General features: G+C 35.9%; 2 protein-coding genes across 3 annotated transcripts in view; one reads left to right on the top strand and one right to left on the bottom strand.

The window, feature by feature from the left end:
- Positions 1–21,687, bottom strand: part of LOC136830834 (DNA-binding protein SMUBP-2-like) — a 713,243-nt gene that overhangs the window by 192,566 nt on the left and 498,990 nt on the right. The gene's annotated exons all lie outside the window — the stretch shown is intronic.
- LOC136830835 (alkaline phosphatase-like) overlaps positions 1–21,687 on the top strand; it is a 177,998-nt gene that overhangs the window by 260 nt on the left and 156,051 nt on the right. The window lies entirely within an intron of this gene.

Genomic DNA, 21,687 nt, shown 5'->3' with positions numbered 1-21,687 from the left:
ACGCTCCGGATCTTTTCGGGAGATGGACAGCTCCTAAAAATGAAAGGAGTGCTCTATGGAAAACGACGATCCTCATGGTTAGTACGTATATACGATAGTCATCCCTGCGCGTATGCACAGCAATTGGTTTCTCGTACAAAAGCACCGTGTGCGTAACTGGTTAATGGGCAGTGTTACTTAACTTATCAGTGGATGTGGTAACTTGCGTTTTTGTCCCGTCAGAGTTAAAGCTTTCCTAAATTCGGGGAAGTAAGCGTTCGTTCGAATATCAACAATGCCAGAACACATTAGAAATATACAATTACATAGCATACAGTTTCTCGACCTCAAATTCATGCTTCACTTTCTACAAATATAATTCATTATATTTTTGTTACAAAGCATGTGATTTAAAAAGCTGCACGCAATGGGCAAAGAATTACTACAGAAGAGCAAGAGGTTCACATTATTATTATTATTATTATTATTATTATTATTCACGCAATCAATGGAACAAACTTGAGTCCATTGACTTACAATCAGTGTCCACAAATATAGAGCGCATACGTGAAAACAGTGAAAGGCAGAACGACGGAAGCAATGCAGATAAAAAAGTGATTAAAACATAGTTCAATATATACTTTCCTTATATAAACAATTTTGTGGAAAACAATTATATTGATACATGGAATTTCAAAAAAAAAAAGTTCGAAGGTCCACTGTTTTTATTTAGTGGGCGTTACATGGCAACCAGCATTATTTATAGTACTTCCAAAACCGTCGACAGGGGACTTCTTTTCTTTCCCATGCGTTATTATATATTTCTTTCTCTTCCAAATGAGAGAGAGAGAGAGCTTGTTTAATGCTGTCATTTTCAGACGTTAAAATTTTAAGTTATTCAAGTCGTTATAGCGCTACAATTTTCATCTTATATATAATACTATGGATTTTTTGTTTATTCACGACAGTTAATGATTATCGTTAATGATCCTTTTATAAGGCCAGTGCGCTTTGATTTTCAACCCTGAAAGGACTAGCTGGGGGGTTTAAGCTTAAAAATTAATATATTATCATGCCAGACAGATAACTGACAGTCTTGAAAAGGAAATACAGTAATTTACTTCGGTACATGAAAGACTGTCACTCCTGACAAAAATCGTCTGGCGAAATCAAGACAAAAGCAGATATGTCATCACAATACAAAGAAATATCTTTCGGAAAAGTAAAATGCATCGAATGAAAAGAATTTATTCCAACCGAATCAGTTCATAAAATCGCAGAATTTATGAAAACAAGAATGTGTACTTTTAATAAATTTCTCAGAAGGCCAACAAATTACTTTCTCTTCAAAACTACACAGTCTATCGGTAATTACTAAATGAAGAAAATGCACATATTACCATATCTCGTTCTTATATAAACTTTCTTATTTAAATACACGGTCATGGTAAGGAAATCCTTTGTGCGCCATTTTTTAAAGGATTTTACGGCTACATCATAGATTACTCAATGTATATCGCACGGCAGTAGGCTAAAGCATCTTTCGTTGCACAAAAACATCTTCATAATATAAACAGCTTTGTTTCTTTAGACGCTGACTGGCCTCTGGCCTCGAACTGCAGTTGGCGTCCGTGTCCCGAAGCGTCACGGCTTACTGCATATGTTTCGTTTTCTTCCTTTTTCTCTTTTTCACTTTCTGGCGGTTTATTCTGCGTTAGGTTCCTCGTTAAAGGCCTTATGGTGCATGGGAAGATTTGCATGTTTTCGATAATAATAATAATAATAATAATAATAATAATAATAATAATAATAATATCACAACCTTCCCTATGAACAGCACTTCACCGACATCCGACGATGCTGCTTTGGAAAAACTTACCCCGAAACGCAAACAATCTTCCACTGTGACTGGCATTAACTGAGTTAAGAGTAACATACTGTATATATTTTTTTCAAAACTAATATTGTAACTCTTGTCGATCCTTGTTATTTTGAAATAAATCGTGCAACTTTTGATATGAAACAGGAAGACATTTTATCCTGACATCACAAATTCTATACATACATACATAATCTATATGAATTTTTATCACATCACCGTGATTCATATACAAGCATTAGGCTACAAACGTCCTTTAATATCCAATTCGCTCTACCTCGGAAATAATATATTTTCATATATGTGACTGAAGGGGAATTTTTTTAGTTGATAATAAGTCCGTCGTTCCGTGGGCTCAAACCAACGAAAGACAAGAACTCAGGACTACAGTGACACCTTTACCCACACGGCCAACAAGTGAGGTATAAGTTGATACCGACCCTCACCTACAAATCACCGTCGAACTCAGGTATTTGTATTTAGAATCGGTATCAACCCACCCCTGAGGGTCGGTACCAACTTATACCTCACTTGTTGGCCATGTGGGTAAAGGCGTCACTGTAGTCCTGAGTTCTTGTCTTTCGTTGGTTCGAGCCCACGGGACAATGAACTTATTATCAACTAAAAAAATTCCCCTTCGGTAACATATATGAAAATATATTATTTCTGAGGTAAAGCGAATTGGATATTAAAGGACGTTTGTAGCTTAATGCTTACATAATAAATAAATAAATATATATATATATATATATATATATATATATATATATATATATATATATATATATTATATTATATTATTTGCAGAATTTTATTAATTCCTCATTACACGGAAGAGGAAGGTATCTAAAACTACCAGTAAAATTACGTTCCCTTGGATTATAAGACATTTTTCTTGCTCCAGACCAGCATTTGTCTGTAAAATATCAGTTCCTTGATCAATAAACAAAAGCTCTATAAAAAAAAAGTTAGTCAAAACACATGATTTAATATGTTTGTCCAATATCACAACACTCTTAGAAAACATAGATTTTATATATATTATATATATATATATATATATATATATATATATATATATATATATATATATATATATATTATATATATATATATTATATATATATATATATATATATATATATATATATATATATATATATATATATATATATTGATGAAAATTCTGTATGCAAACGTTTGGTATGGCAATAATTAACACCCTTTCTCCAGTTCTCTTAAATTTAAACATGGAGTTTTTATTTTAAACCTATTCCTGCGTAAATGTAAATAATAAAAAGATTGTGAGTGACATATAATTGTTAAATAGAGGTTTGTCAAAATGATCTCTACCTTAAAGCTAGCATTAAAGGGCCCGGGATCAATCAGACTCCTGATTGATTTGCATCTTTCGCTTCTCTACCAGCTATACTTGTTTCCATGAATTCGCACACTGAAGTGAATCTACACTTAAACAAACGAACTTAAGTCAAGATTTTGAGTTGTTGATGTTAAAATTTTACCTTTGGTTGATTATGGGCCATGAACACAGATTACACAAACTGGATGTCGATTCGAAAAATGAAATAAAGATATTCTTCATATATTTAGAAAAATATATATCATGACAATGTATAAAACATACAGAAACACGTACAGTGAGCTAGGAATGATGATAAGCTATTCATTACAGTGGGGCAACAGCAATACGTGTAGTCAGAAATCTCGATAAGTGACATGTTGCTTGGAGCCAACGAGAAGCAAAGCTATCGGACAAAATTCACAATAGGAGGCATCTGCACGTTTACTGAAATCAGTCGGTGAAAGCAACAGGTGGCGTGTTGCCTAAGAGCGAACGAACGAACAGCCTGCATAGCATCAAATGGCCAGTGACATGCTAACAACCATCTGCACTCGTGACGTACAGCAAGAGCGGTCGGTCGTCAGGTGTAAATGATATTACATCAAGAGAGAGGGTCGGTGGTTGTTCACAATGGGAGTCTTGCATTTTCTCTCATCGCCTTTGGAAAAAAAATAAAACGAACTGCCCATCTAATACCAAGTTTCTTTGTTAATAAGAAACAGTCGACAACTTACTCCTCTAGGATATCCAAAAAATCATTCTAGTACTTCGAGAACTAACGGATGAAAGCTACTAATTATACAAAAGATTCTCAAGTGCTCCTAGAATCAAAGTAAATTACAGTCTGATTGAGTGCTATGGAAAACTAAGTCCCATGCAGCTATCATGGCTGTCAATTCTGCAATAAATATAGATGCAGTCAAGAAGTGTAGTTGTATATGCAGTTTCTTCGTGGATAACGTTACAGCTAACACCGCTGTCCGCCTTTGCTCGTCTGCTTATAATCTGATGTTGGTGTGCGTCGCCTTGTACTCGACGCATTTTGATCGGACCTCTTCTACCTAATTCTTGTTTACTGAAGGATTTGTCATGTACCTGAGCATCTGGGGCAAGCCATGGAGGGTTTGCGGGATGATACTTCCTGGATTTTCTGGAATGCAACACGATTATCCAGAGCCTTTTCATTTAGCCAAATCCTAAGCCAAGAAATAAGTGATTTTGTTTCTAACTTAAATATTCGAGGATGATTTTTTGGAGTGCTCATAACTCTTGTTACATAGCACAACTTCAATTCCCCCATTCTTAGATCGAATGGTTTTGGATCAGTTGCTTGGTGACCAACTGGTGAGGTTTCAAAATCCCCTGATGTACTCTGTCTCATATTTTGCAAAACATCTAATTCCTTTAATTTAGTTTTACAAGAAGGGAATAAAACTCACGGTCATCATTAAGTTTAGCTCCATGGTTGTAATTCTGTAGGAACAAATGGTCAACAAAATACTAAGGGAAGAATTATGAAGGAGGAACAAACCTCAAATTAGACCTCACACTGAAGATATAATATTAAGAAGGATTTCTTGGTTGTCTCCCCCAACTAGAACCTGAAACGACCTTTAAAATATTTAAAGAGCACTTTGACCTTTACAGCATCCTTGTGGCTAGTCTATGACAGCTCAAGATAAATATCACACCGACAAATACTACTTCCTTTTAGAAAGAATTTGGGTTGGGATTTCCTCCACACCCTGCTTGCATTTGGTCAACAATTTAGAAACTTTTTATTGATGAAAACTTGAAGCTGTTTTCATCAGCCTACTTAGTAACTGAATTAATAGACATCTGCAAAAATTGACATGCAATACTTGCTATGGCTTGAACAATATATTGCAAGGCCATCAACAAAGGTGGGCAATCAACAGGAGCAGTACATGTCTAATATATTATTTATTGCAGAGGAAAGTGTTCAACTTATCACGCTACCTTGGAAAACTCCTTCCTCCAGTACAAATGGCAGGGAATGATACTAACTATTCTGACTTTTCTGAACTGATCTGAGGAAAGGAATAGATCAATTGAACAATCCTTCCTTGAAGATACCAAATCTTCAAGTAGTATCATTTGTTTTTTCACGCTCAAAAATTATGCCGGTATTCTGGCATTTTTTGGCAGACACTCGCTGGAAATTGTTGGTATGTCTCAGCAAAGGATCGAGGGAGGAACGGTTTTTTTTTAAAGCAAATTTGTAGGGAAATATAAACCACTTGATCTCTTGCTGCCAAACAAATCCATTATTAATCATTTCCTCCACCAGCTTACAGAGGCAGATGGCAGGAATTCTTGGTGTGTAACTGGTGGCTTGGGAAGCATCCTTCCTGGTTTCCTTGACCTGAACAATAAACATATCCCACTGAATTCAGGCTCTGCGGTAACACTGAAATTAACCCAACTCCACCATGAGTGCAGAGTGCTATATTTGTAACACGGCTATTTATGATAGTTTTATCACCAATGAACATAGGACTCTTTATACTCTTAAAAATCTTGTCATAAAAAACCCTGTAATATCCTATCAACTTGAATCCTGGAAAAGGAACTAAGGTGACAGACATTACCAAACTTGCTATCCAAACAGAAATCATTTCATTTCCATTCTTCTCTACATATTCCTTTTGAATTTTTGGAATTTTACTTAAATTTAAATCAACCCATCTCCACCATGAAGCCGAATAGCACTTAGATTGTAACCCGTAGCTACTTAACCAGTTTTGTCAATAATTCACACATGGGTTTTTATACTCCCACGGATAGAGCCACAATACCCTCTTTAATATTCAATTTGCTTTACCTTGTAAATAACTCAGAACCAAACTGAAATATATGTTCTACCCTAACCAGGATTCGAGTCTAGCCTTAAAGCAAGGAACTGGGCGAAAGTGGCATAATCGATTGACATAATCCATTCTGTTGTCAACATATACCTGTATATACAGTGATATCGACTCTGCCTTACATGTTTCTTTTTAATTCAGGTTCGATAGTTAAGACTGAAATCAGCCCATCTCCAGAATTTGAATCTGTATTATGATTTTTTTTTTATCCGCAAAAATGCGCATAGCAGTTGTTGGCAGCTTGATGACGACTGACTGAATGAAACAATGTCCGAATAATGTCGTTGTATTTCTATTACTTGGTGATCCGAATGAAAGTTTATTTAATAACCAAATTTTCACATGAAATATATGTAATTTTAGTTAGCAAAGCAACCGAGTTGAAAGACCATGAAGAAATGTGTTCGCAATTCTAAAGGTAAATGGCGTGGTCGCCAAAGTCAACGTTTCCAAACGGGTTTCGTAGAATTGCACCTTGTAATGAGAATAGTATGAAGACTGATCAAACCGGTTGATCTTGCAATTCGTGAGTCTCACACATACACACACATATGCAGCGAGAATGAATCGATTTCTGGGGTGACATTTGTCTCATTTTCGCAGCTTGTCAATTACCACGTAGTTTCATGAAAGTACCATAAGCGATTTTCTTTCAAGTGGGTAGTTTAAAGAACCGATCAAGCACGCAGCCTCCCTAACCAAGCCCAGCTGGGGGCTTACAGCACCACCTTCTCTCCTTCAACATTAGTCTGGAAATGATAGAGGCTAAAAAAAATGGCGGGTAAACACAACAGCCACGACGCCTTCATGTAATATGACTAATTACAGACTGACAGTACGCAAAAGAGGAACAACAGCAAAAACATTTACAATCTAAAAGTATACTGCTCTCTGCAACGATTATTTGACAAATATTCAAAGAATGCCTTATTTTCACTCTATAATGTTGACAGTCCTGAAGATCGTCGGGGCACATAGGAACTCACGTGCAGAACGGAGGAAAAAGATACAATGTGTTAGCCCGCTTTATTTTGGGATTTCGCAATGATCAAGTATCCTTCTCATATGTCAACAAGATTGAGGCATCCCTGAAAAAAATAAAGTACTCTACTTAAACCTTGAATCACGAAATGCGACTAGGAGTTACCCTTTTGCCTTTGAAAGGCTAAAGAAGTAAAGAATGTCAAAGGTTCACATCATCAGACAACCTGAAGCACAGAGAGGAAGTGGTAAGCCACGCCTTCCATTTACCACCAAGGACTTATATATTCAGACTGCCTCTGTTCGAGGTTCTTTGCATCTGCCATCCAATCTCTGGAAATTGACCATAACCTTCACCCCTTCAGATGGTTTCCTAAACAAAAAAGAACTACCTATGATGTAGCAATTAGATAGCTATAATGACGTTGCTTAAAACAGTTAAAAAAAAAAAAAAATAAAGTTTGAAAACTACTAGGCAAAACTCTTTTGAGTTATTATAGACCATAAAATATGGAACTAAGGAACTGTACAGCACATCCTATAGAGAAGAGAATATTAACGTATTCACATATTTATACATAATATTTATTGAAAATGGAAGCTTATCTTCCACTATATAGACTTGTCCATTCTTCATCCCTTGCGATAAAAATTATATTTCAAGGATTTAAACGAGCAGTCAGTCATCTTCAAAAGCTCTGGCAAAGGCTTTGGCGTAAGAATGCACTCATGCCAGACACAAACCAAGATCAAAATACAAAAAAAAAAAGTTCACGCCGCTGTCTCTTAAAAGGCTGAACGTCAGCGATACCAGCAGGTCTGGTGGTGACCGAGGTGTAAATCATCTATAAAAGGGTAAACTAATTGATAGCGCATACTTGAACGATTTGATAAGGGGCACAGAAGGGCATCGGTGTCCAAGTAGAGCTCGGTCACTGCAAGAAGTTTTGATAAATGTTTTTTCCTAAGATGACAACAACAACAACAACAACAACGAAAATTGGCAAGTTAAATGATTCACGAGAGACAATGGAGGTGGAGAAATTCACATACCATTTCTCTTAACGAAATAACCAACTCCCCCTCCCCCCCGTGTTTCTCTCTCTCTCTCTCTCTCTCTCTCTCTCTCTCTCTCTCTCTCCCCATCAATTAAAAACTTTTGCGATATTGATACTTGTTAATGTCTGAGTTGTTTAAATCAACAGAAATGTAAACTGGAGAGAAATCTAATTTTGGGTAAAATCCTTGAAGGCCTCGCCAACGATCATTCAGTTTCGACGCCGTCCAACAAGGCATCAGTTAAATATAAGCAAATGGACACAAGACCAATGGAAATAAATTTCTAATAAGCGAGCAATAAGAAAGTAATGTTTAAGATGGTTCGGGCGGCAGGGAAGCAATACTGTTCTTTTCACAGTGAACAACGAAAAATGGTAACAATAAACGCTGTGAATGGTTGTCCTTCTCCACAAACAAGAGTAGGAATTAAAAGGCTTATAGTTAGTATTATTATTAATAAGATTATTCAAAATGCGTCAACCTTCGTATGCAGAACAGGGGAAAAGCGGAGGAAAGGAAATAAAAAATTCCTTAGCCAAAATCGGCAACATTCGAAATTGACGATAGCCTTGAAGACTTGAAAATCGGCTGAGGATGATTACCGTACTAATTATCCTTTATCCCTTATAAAGGGCCTTTTTTCTACACAACCCACACTGCTGCTGAGATCTTTTGAACTAGATATCTTTAACGTTCATCCTTACCGTAAACGCCAGTACTAACCTAACCTATCATTGCTCTAATCTTTCGTGGTCCGTTCTGAGAATTCTCGCTCAATAACATGGATTCCTTCCAAGCCCTCATAAGCTCTCAACTTTAAACCATGTTTAGAACTCGTAGATATTTTACAGTATACCTTCACTGATGACGTTTTCTCAGTATCTTCTTATTCAACTGTGGCTAGTAAACAAAGAATACAGTATTCACGCACACATGCATGGCCAGCACAAGCAAATGGAAATGGAACTATACTGTACAGTCCATACAGATGTTTCAGCTAAATGTTGATATCATTTTTAATGTGGTCAGCTTCTTTCCTGACAGAGACAGAGTTGCTCTTGTGGGGCTCTTCTGCCTCCAGCACCCAATGACGTAGAAGGCAGAGATTCGCGCACGATATCGAAAAAGATTCAGGCTATATCTTCATCTCTTACACTTTGTCAACTTCATACAGTATTTTTCTTATTTGGTTGTGCATATGGATGGCACTTGTTAGAGAAGACGCTGTAGTATGTCAAATTCTTAGACGTCGTAAAGAGTCTTTTATGTTAAGTTCTCGGATATCTTGAAAAACCATTTTAAATGTCGCAGTTCATCACACTTGCCAAGTAGGCTACGCAACAGCGTTGACAGGTTTTAAACCGCCATGACTTCATGGTATTGACCATCAGTCCCTCATATGTACTTTGCTTGTTTAGTTATAATTCAGACACAAAGCATCTATTCAAATCACATATTTCCTCCACGGGGGAGGGGGAGGGGGAGGGGACAAGGTCATCTGGATCCCTCCAACTACCCGGTCATAATCTAGCCTTTTAAGGAGGAATCCACAAATATACACACACACACACACACATTATATATATATATATATATATATATATATATATATATATATATATATATATATATATATATATATATATATATATATATATATATATATATATATATATATATACATATACACACACACACACACACACATACATATAAATATATATATATATATATATATATATATATATATATATATATATATATATATATATATATATATATATATTATATAAAAAGACTGCATTAAGTTACAGAGTGGCTGCATGCGAGGATTTTGGAAACGTAGCCAGGAGGCTGCCCACAAGGAGTTTGCGTATGTAGTCTCGCTACACGCCTAAATATTACGAAGAATAGCCACTGCCCAGAATCCGTGTTTCCTAGAACCCTAAAACTGAGGGAATGGAAACCTCCCCCTTTCTCTCTCTCTCTCTCTCTCTCTCTCTCTCTCTCTCTATATATATATATATATATATATATATATATATATATATATATATATATATATATATATATATATATATATATATATATATATATATTATATATATATATATATATATATATATATATATATATATATATATATATATAAAAGGAAGTATGCCAAACCCATTTTCATATAGAGATGATTTTCTTTTTTTTTTTCAGTGGATTTAAAAGACATGATTTATACGATTCACCATTCGACAAAACAAAATTTTGCTTCGTTCAAGCATATATTTGAAGAAAAAAATAGTTAATCTTTCTTTATCATCTTCACTTTCCTGTTGAGAGAGAGAGAGAGAGAGAGAGAGAGAGAGAGAGAGAGAGAGAGAGAGAGAGAGAGAGTTGACTGACGTGCTAGTACAGTCACCTAACATGACAAAAATGGTCGCCTAAGTCGATAAAGGGTGAGGGAAAGAAAGCTTGTCGAGTGACTTAAGGTTCTTTGCAGCAACCCTTTGGCCCGTAGCTGCAGCCTCTTTCATTCCTTTTACTGTACCACCGTCCATATTCTCTTTCTTCCATTGTACTTTCCACCCTCTCCTAACAACTGTTTCACAGTGCAACTGGGAGGTACCGTTTTCCTCCCGTTACACCTTTAAAACCTTACTACTATCAATTTCCTTTTCAGCGCTCAAAGATAGGTGGCATTCCATTCCAACACGGATCCTTATCGCAGAAAGAGACAGAGGGGCTTCGCTGACTACCATGAAGAACGAACGTCACAACAATGGTCCTCGACTATGAACGAAACGAGAGAGAGAGAGAGAAACAGGACAGGTTGATTGATTAATAACTTATAAACTACTGTGACAATAATTGTTCCCAGTGAAGCGAGAGAAGGAGAAAGGAGGGACAGTTAAAATCATATGAATTACAAAGGAAAAAAAAAAATCCGAAGCATGTGGCCTATACCTAAATCTGTAGCACAGATATTCCAAACCGAGTATATATATAGCGTGAGCCATAAACTATTTAAATTTAGCAAGAGGCTTCGAATAATCGTCAAGTTCTGACCGAGACATGATAATCAGTGGCCAGTGATATCTGGAAATTGGGCCCCCTTAAAAAAATGAATGTCCAGTTATCATTGGCCAGTAATCTTATGAGTTTTCCAACCTTGGAAAAGTTACTATGGATGCCCATGTAAGGAGCAATAACGCAACTCGAGTACAAGGGAGGTGGAAACTTGGATTTTGATTGTGAAAACAAGGCACATGACGTGAGTAATCGGGGAAGGACAGCATAGAGTTAAACGAAGACGTCGGGATTTATGTGGATCAGGTGTTTGTTATTCAAGTTCAATAAGAAGTTTGAAAGTAGAGGGAAAGTGCTGTCAGCACACACAGATCTAACAACAGCTAATAATAGCATACAGAGGGATGCAGTGTGGTAGGTGTTGAAGACGTTTGGTATGGAATATATGGTATTTTATATGCTGGACAATAGCTGGACGGTTTTGACTGATTTGGCGTAAACATGGGTGAAAGAGAATGGTGCGTTATGCCTCCACGGCAATTTATCATCTTTATTGATGGAGTGATGCAACATCACAGAGAGAGGACATTAGGTGTAGGTACAAAGTTGCAGGTTAAGAAAATGGTTCATGAATGGAATGCAAAGACTGACGATAAAGTATTAATTGAGAATAATGGTGATAAATTACATAAAGAAGCAAGTTTCAAAAGTGTTTATATGAGGAAAACGCTGCAAGTAAAAAGAGCAAGAGAAGGGTCATAAGGCTAATTGGGAACAAATAGGCAGTGTGATTATGCTGTTAATATCGATGGAAGAATAATATACAGATATCTAGGAGTAAATAAAACAGACGACTGTGCGATGACAGAAGAGGCGAGTCACAGAATGGATGGAACAAGGAAGGTAGCTGTGTGTGTGTGTGTGTGTGTGTGTGCAAAAGATTAGATGTGAACTAGAGAGCCAAGATGTGAAAGTATGGAGCCAACCTTTTTTACAAAACAGAAGTTCGGATGCTGAAAAAGTGCAGATATGTGTAAGCTGTAAAAAAAAAAAAGGTTTGTGAAGGCGAAAAGATGGTTCTGAGTGTTGAGATGATTAGGAGTTATGGGGAAATAGCTACATGATGAAAAAAAGACTATTAAATATTTAAGATAATTCTTCAGTAAATCAAACTTAGGTCACTAAAGGTCACTAACCCTGTATCCAGAGTGGATGGTGTTTTATAAATTATCAGATTAATAAACTAGCACAATGGGAGGGCATGGGGCATTTTGAGGAATATACAAGGTGCGTTCAAAACCACCTGAAAATGAATAAACAAAATCCTAAAACGATTTATGCCGATAGTGAAAATATGGCCCTAAGGGCCGTGTTAAACGAAATGGATTTCTGGCATCTGCCATCTTGCCGCTAAACCTGTTTAGCCAAAAGCCGAAAAATGGGATCGCGCCCGTTCGTACTACTTAAGACATCACCTGAACGAACCTGAGTTACTTTTACCACCAACAGGAAATTTCGGATGCCTGGTAAAGTATTTTGTCATCAGAAAATAATACTGGTTTCTTGGTAAACAACGTTGGATAATGGGAGACACAGGCTACATGTGTATAATTTTAGAAACAAAAAATATTGGATACTTGATATAAAACTTTGGTGACATAATGCGAAAATCAACCAAAAAACGCGGATGTGTGACAAAACTTTAATGGTTGCGTAACAGGCGCTGTTGAGCTGAACTTCGACTGTGCGTAGAACGGAACGAAAAAACCGATTCTCTGGAAACGGTCGCCGTGGAAAAACTGGTTTTCCCAACACGAACATTAATTCACGTGCGAATACAGGTCTCGCAAGGGCACAAACAGAATGTATGTCTAATGAAAATAATGCATTTAAGAAACATAATCTACAGATATTGCACATATCTGTGTGCAAGCAAAGAATTATTCTATATATATATATATATATATATATATATATATATATATATATATATATATATATATTTATATATATATATTATATTTATATATATATTATATTTATATATATATGATAAATATACATATATATATATATATATATATATATATATATATATATATATATATATATATATATAGAGAGAGAGAGAGAGAGAGAGAGAGAGAGAGAGAGAGAGGTCGCCACTACTAAAATCCAGTCAAGAAAACAGGTTTGTAAGGGGTGTCGGACGCAAAAGAAAAAAAGTACGCAAGCCTTGGATTCAATCATGGCATCACCATTACGAGAGAGTATAAGAGATAAACAGGAATAAAACAAGGAACCTGAATGCTGTATTTCTCAGAACTTGCTGCACTAAAATCTCGTTATATATATATAGTTTACTAAAGGCAAAGAACATTATCTTCATGGTACGACCTCCCAAAAAGATAAAAGTTTAAATTTAATGTCTAGCCTAAGATATAGAATGAAAAAACGATAAAATAAATAACGAGCAAAAATATTTGCACACATTTTCTCATTATAATCAATATTCTTTTTTTATCAGAAAATCACTCATGAATCGCCGACTGATTTGGACTACATGAATCAACACTTCTACTCCAGAGGGGGGAGGTGCGTTGGGCTCTCACGATTATCAATTTCTCAAAGGTTCTCAAGAGTTTTGGATTTTAAGACAAAACACCCAACTGCTCTTAATAGGCATAAAATTATCAATTCAATAATTTCTGACTGTTTTCAGTGTGCCTAAACATGCACTGACTTAGATACAAACATAAAATGAAACCAGTCTTCCAAAAATATTTCAAAACATTCCCAAACGATTTTCCAGCTCAGGTGACTTGGGAAAAAAGGCTATTCTACTGACAATATCCTTCAGCAAGCGCGCAATAAGAAACAGTGCTGACCTTCCACACAGACGCCACCAGGTACAAAAACAAGAACTGGGACTGGATAAAACGGAAAGTGAATCTCCTTAACGCGGCGTTGAAAGCGAAAGTGGGACCTGACCAGTAACACGGAATAGAAGCTATGATGTTATTTTTGAGCTCCCATCTGTGCAACGTTGTGGTAGTGGTTCCTAAACTGCAAGAATTATACCTCAAGTTATTCATACTATTAACGAAAGGAGAAAAGAAATTTAAGAACAGAACAGTTTGATTTCTGCATTCTAAGAAACTGGAGCATCCTCATACCACCCTAAAATGATCATTAATCAGTAAAAATTTTCTTCGTGTGAGCCACAGCCTTTAATACTACTGTACACCTCACCCACGATATACTGATGAATGGCTCTATCTGGCTGGGGTGAGGGTTGGCTTCTTACCTCATCTTGTTGCTTCCGTATTTTACTCTTAAATGACACAGTACTCACCGCCCTCATCTTTATTTTATTTTCAAATTCTCTTTCCACCCGAGCATCTATTTCCCCGCCCCGGCTACTGTGCACAACAATCGATTGACGACTAGTCACACAAATCAGAACTTAGTCAAAACTCTTAATAAATTACGGAGGAAACAAGCCTCCATCGCTCCATCCTCATCTGGGATTGAACCCAAGACCTCTCACTAGTGGTGCCAGTGTAGTACTGGCTAACACCAGGTGAGAGAGAGAGAGAGAGAGAGAGAGAGAGAGTCGAAGAACAAAAAGCAGAAAAGCCAGAGAGCAAACGTGACAGTACTGGAAGAAACAGGATATTGCCACAATAGCAATTCAAATTCAATTTAAGCAGTGGCTGAATAATAAGCAGCATAATGCACTTATGACCAGGGAAGATATGGATTTCTGACAGGAATTCATGAGTTGTCATAAAGAAAAACACACGCCATAAACCCATAATAAATTTAAATGTTGTGCTTTAGAAATCTCTTTCTGTTTCAGTTTTCCCTTCCGTTTTTTTCTTGCATGCTGCTGGCCTGAGACTCCAATCCCACCCTTTGTCTCTGCTACTGTAAAACCCACAAGAATTACAACACAGTTGGAAACTAATGAACATATGAGAAGTTTCACCAAAGTAAAACGAATGCTTCTTGAATACACGGGACAATTTTAACCAAATTCATGTTTACATAACACACATGATATTCTGCAAACATAATTCCAGACTAATTTCTAAACAAGACTAGATGTTTACTTCTCGCAAGCGTAATATCAAAAATGGCCATGGCGGAAAAAGTGACTGATTTTATCACTTCCAGAAGCATGGAAACATGATAAACGCTGAAGAGGTTTACCTTCAACAAAATGCTCTAAACAATCTGGCTGCAAAGTCAAGCACATCTGTTTAAGCGATTGCATACACAGATACAACCCCGCCCGGCCCATGGCTGCTTCTACAGTATTAGTTGTGGACCTTTCGAAGTCTGTGTGACCAATTCATCTTCTAGTCACGGGCATACTGAGAGAAAATCAAACCTAACCATCACTCATAATTTACAGTTGAAAAAGGCCTGGCAAAACCGCATATTTGACAATACAGCCAAGTTTGCTGCCAAACCAAAATCCGGATCAATGACTTGTCCGGTTGCTACACGTCTTCAGGAAGAAATCTAAAAAAATGCAATGATGTATTGCAGCCATCCAAGGTGTCCTTACCGATACACTAAGTGATTAACAGCTCTTCATACGGATGGGTAATTTCCACCTCTGGCCACGTCACGCGCCTTAGTCAAGGACTTTTGTCACTCAAAGAACACTTTCCATTTCAGCGATCTCATAACTTGGTCAAACTTTACTTTTGGAAAAAGCTACTTTTTATCAATCTTCAGGAATTACTGAACTTTTCCGTCTGAAAAAAAAAATACCGATTCATTTCAAATTAAAAGGGTAATATAAAGCAGTTATGTATTTTTATTAAGGGGCCTGGCATCCTCAACAAATTTCCGATCATATATATATATATATATATATATATATATATATATATATATATATATATATATATATATATATATATATATATATATATATATATATATATATATATATATATATACACACACACACACACACACAGTAATTATACACCAAAAGCAAGCAGAAGCACTTTTAAGAAAATATTTTAAGCCAGTTAAAAAACAAGTATTCCATAGATATTTCGATTAATAGCATCTTCTCCATATAATTAATATAATCATCATCTTTTATTCTTCGATGAACAGGTAATCTCTACAAATATATTCTCTAGTAACAGAGATTGCATCTCAGAAGGCTTACATTATTTTTTAGGCCTATAAATTATTTGCAACATACAGGCAGCTTGAACACAGCCTAAAACTTCGACGTTCAAAGAAAACTAGTAGTAATTTATATTCCAATTTTGAAAATGTTCTTATGACTGCTGAGCTTATTAGGTCCACTGTTATAATGCTGCAGAGGCAGTTACACTGACCAGCCCGAGGAGAATGTTAGCGCGCTGTCACTGACAGGCACCGCCTCTAACCTTATCACACCTTTGATCTAAACAATGTAAAAAAAGAAAATCAGTTCAAATAACACAGGTTACTAATTATACCAATGCATAAAAGGGATCATATTTGTATAACCATATGGAAAATTGTTATAGCTGTGAATTCGCAAGCTTGTCGACATGTATGACATAGGAAATTAAGAAAAAAGTTTAACACTACTTGGCAACGTTACGTTGAGTCTGAAATTTTGGACGATCCCAAAAGAATCATGCGCCTAACATCTGATCATAGCTGTACATTACAATATATGGAGGTGGCGTTGGGCTTCTTTGGCACAAAGGACAAACATGAAAAAAGACATTTAAGAAATATAGATGGATGAAGGTATGGTACTGTACTCAGTTCCCAAGCATTAAGTCCAATAAGGTCTTCCAGTACCGTAATGAAAAATGAAAAAATGCCTTCAATTCAAATAATCTTACAATGGAAATTATAAGCAAGAACTGTATAAATAAGATATATTCTAAACTGAAACTGGATGTTTATTCATAAAACTTAAGTATCTAAAATGATTAAAAGAATTATACGACATCTGTACAACACTGTGTTTAGAAGATCTCAGTAACCTTAGAACACACTGAAATACTGGCATGCTAAAACGTTGATGCTCCAATCAGATACGTTAGAACTGTCATTAACACTGAACAACGCTAACTCGACTTCTCCCAAAAATCCACATTTCTTCAGCTGGAATGATGTCCTTGGAAAGGTTGGGAACAATTTCTGATCTTGTAAAATACTGCTTCTGTTTCATGTCTTAACCAATGTACATTATCTACGACCTTGAAAACAACTTATTCTTAACTTAACATCTGTTGACACTTGACCTTTGTAATCCGAGCACACGCAGAATGGTGGACGACGCTATTATTATTATTACCAAACTTCTCAAGAATAAGACGCTATGTTAAAAAATAAAAAAAGCTTTAAGGAAGCGTGTGCAAAACTACAGATAAAGAATTGACTATCATATTCTTCCATTCAATGAAGAAAAAAAAAAGAACTTCCGAGTTGACAAGATCTCTTATGGCTCTTAATTTCCCACACGCAGATCCGAGTCCTATATTTACCGACTGATCTACCATCAATGGACAATTGTCACCCAAGGACTCCAAAATGACATTTGATATTTGATACGGTGCACAATAAACGGTAGCTGCAATGGCAGTGCATGTGGTGCCACCTACTTGGGGCCAAACACAAAATAACACTTTAAAGGTCACAGCCGACAAATACTCTGTAGTTTCAAGAATGACAAGAAGTCTTGGGATCAAGCGGCCTCTTGAAGATTAGAGAAGACACAGAAACGCGTCGTTGTGGTCGCATTGTATCACCAGTTTCCAGAACTGGATCCTTTAACGACTTTCCTTACTGAAGGAGAATTAATTTTCAAGTGGACATTTTCAAAAACTTGCTGAAGAAAGAAAACTGGGCACTTCATTCTTCTCAACATCGAAGCTCGCTCCCTTTTTTCGTACTGAAGCAAAGATTTAGCAGTCACTACCAATAAGGCTGCTGACGGAAATTTCATCCCCTACTTCCTTCGTTCCGTAAGAGTCAACATTTTTCAGATGAAACCTCAACAAATCTCTCAGAGGACGTGTTGACTGATTTCATGACATTTACGCTGTCAAGCCGGGCACTGGGGCACTTCCGGCCCTTTAACGCTTAAGACGGTGAGAACGCGGGAGCTGGAGTTGTTGGACAGCAAGATCAAAAGCTCCAGATAATAAAGATGAAATAGAAAGATTTACTGGTGGAACTGGCAGAAAACCCTTCAGCTGTACAAAGATGTGCTAGTTACAGTAGATGGGCTGGACAGCAAGGCTGAAGTAAGGAAACGGGAATAGAGATAAAGTAAAAGTCCAAAAGTGGGTGCTGCTAGGGGTCGAAGGGACTCTGCAACGCCATTTAGTAATGCCTAAAGTGTGCCATGTTAGGTGCACTAACGTCACTAGCGCCTTACTGGGTGGGAGGAGGTGTTGCGCTCCTTTTCTTCCTGCGTTGCCAATTTTCAGGTAGACTAAGGTGACTTGTGACAGTAAATTCTTTGAGGGACACTGAAATTTATTAAATTCCTTATTTTCAGTGTCCTCAGTATTTACAAGCCTAAGCTATCGGCCTGCTCATGTAATAAAAACTTTGCTACGAAAGGGATTTTGTTAATCAAGCACACCTAAACATCAAGCCTTAATGCAACACACTGCAGCAATTAAACAGCTCACATCAACAGCAATAAGAACAGCATCGACCACTCGAATAAAGATCATATTTTCTTACTTAGCAAAAAACGAAAGAATAAAAATCAAACTGCTCCTTCCCAAGTCCACTTATATCCACTGACGGAGAAATAAATTATTTAATAGACTAATTCAATATATTAACAGAAAACCCTCTAATAGGTCAAAATGGATTTCCCCCTAGAACAATACTGGGGTTTCAAATATCCCTGATAAGACGATAAAATACTATTCAGGAATTTCCCATATTTAATCATATTTAATCTTTCATGCAATCGACGACATTCTTCTCACAGCAACAGTCTGATTACAATGGTCTTAGGCAAAACACTGAAAAATAGAGGAAGAGAGCACCAAACAGCAAACTATACTGTACTAACACAGCCTACGCCAAACGAAAAATTCCCCGTCATTTTTTTCTAACTGAAAATATCTTCATCTTGAGCCGTCAAAATTTTGCAGTAGTGCCAATCACAATAAATGAAAACGGAACATAAGTCAAATACGTTACAAACAGTGGATAAATTAAAAAGCAACGTGAATTTGGCATTTGTTGTTAGCAAAGAAATTTAAATTTTCGAATAAACGAAAACTTCAGAACGTACACCAAGTCTAGAAAAGTCTTGACTTTCTAAAATGATCCAGTTTTCCCCTTTCATAGCGCTGTCTTTCATTCAATGTAAAATTCGATCTCAGAACACATGCCAATATGTTTAATAGAAATGCCCAAAGGCACTCCATATAATTTTTTAAAAATCTCAGTACAGTACAACAAGGCTACAATTAGGCTAGAGGTAAAAAAAACTTTCTATCATATTGGCTACTGGAACAGGCAGCTGATATCACATCTGGCCAAGGCCAGAAGATATGGAAGGTATGCAAATGCCTGCAATATCAAGTCTTCAGATTTACAACGGTGATGAGCGCTCACGCGCGCGCACACACACACACAAACACACACACACATACATTTCCACCTCCTCTTCATATGAACGGACATTTCTATTGGAGATTACAGCGATAATTAGAGAATCAATATTATTGATACTTCTGCTATTTGACTAGCTGTCTGTCTGTCTGAGTATATTTATAAATTATATATATAATATATATATATATATATATATATATATATATATATATATATATATATATATATATATATATATATATATATATATATATATATATATATATATATATATATATATATATATATATATATATATATATATATATATATATATATGTGTGTGTGTGTGTGTGTACACAGATAAATATAAACAGAAAGATACCTCGTCAAGTAGCCGGAATAACAATAACAATTTTCTAATTAATAACTCTAACTCCAATATAACTGTCCTTCCATGTGAAGAGGAAGTGCATGAATTGAGTGCTCTTACGAGTATAACTCGAATACTTAAGAATAAAATAAACCGTCCGGCCTCGATACAATATGCATGTTTGCGTATTTGGGCAACAGACATATCTATTCGCGTGTGCACGCCACATCCCGCCATGGAAGGTTTTAAAAACTTGATCTGACTGTATCCGCAAGGACAAGTAACAAAACGAACATCAAAGAACAGGTGCAAAGAATCTTGACTTAAACTTCTATATCATTTGCTTCTTCTTGATTAAAATATGTTAAGAGAGAGAGAGAGAGAGAGAGAGAGAGAGAGAGAGAGAGAGAGAGAGAGAGAGAGAGATACTCTACATCGGAAGCACATTTTCGTAGGGTGAAATAAGTTCCCTTTAGTTAAATTTTACTGCTTGAAAGTGCTTCATTAAACTTGATACAGGAAAATATATATAGGCTATATAAATAATCCTGATATGTCTACACCTTTCCTCTAGTTTTCAAGAATGTGTCCTAAATAACTATAGCTACTGAGCGCAAAGTATATCTATCTATCTATCTATATATATATATATATATATATATATATATATATATATATATATATATATATATATATATATATATATATATATATATATATATATATATATATATATATTAAAGATTGAGCTACAAATGTCGTTCAATATCCAATTCCCTCAAGGGTAAACTATCGTCACTGTTGCCGGGTCCTGCTGTTTGGAGTTCGAGTCACCCTGATGACAAATCGCTTATCATTTATAATTCCCCTTCGGTAATATTCCCGACGTTGAGTGAATTTTGTTAAACGACATTTGTTGCTTAATATTTGCGAATATAAAAATCCACGGTGTATGACACAAAATTGCGTGCATATATCAGCATATAAACATAATATATATTGATATACGTATGCATTTTGCCTCATACACCGTGGCATTTTTTATATTCACAAATATTAAGCTACAAATGTCGTTTTATATATATATATATATATATATATATATATATATATATATATATATATATATATATATATATATATATATGTATATATGTATGTGTGTGTGTGTGTGTGTTTTACCATAAGACTGTGAAACATAAGATCTGGATTCAGGGATTCATGAAATCCCTGAAACTTTCAGGAATTCAGTGAAATTATCAATTCACTTAGGACATTTGATCCGTGAGGGACTAGTACTAAACACGGCGAAACAGTGTAGATGAATCAGGTTTCGCCGTGTTTAGTACTAGCCCCTCGGGGATCTAATTTCCTTAGTGAATTGGTAATTCACGAATTCCCTGAAAGTTTCAGGGATTTCGTGAAATCCCTGGTTTCACAATCTTACTGTAACACACACATATATATACTGACATTTATCATAATCAGTAACAATTAAGTCTGTTATCCTTCCTATCATTTCAGTTACAGCCCTTCTGCATTT

This window comes from Macrobrachium rosenbergii, chromosome 47 (assembly GCF_040412425.1).
Source record: "Macrobrachium rosenbergii isolate ZJJX-2024 chromosome 47, ASM4041242v1, whole genome shotgun sequence".
In the NCBI taxonomy this organism is placed as follows: Eukaryota; Metazoa; Arthropoda; class Malacostraca; order Decapoda; family Palaemonidae; genus Macrobrachium; species Macrobrachium rosenbergii.
The sequence above is the reverse complement of the archived record's forward strand: the minus strand, read 5'-3'. Positions and strand labels throughout refer to the sequence as shown.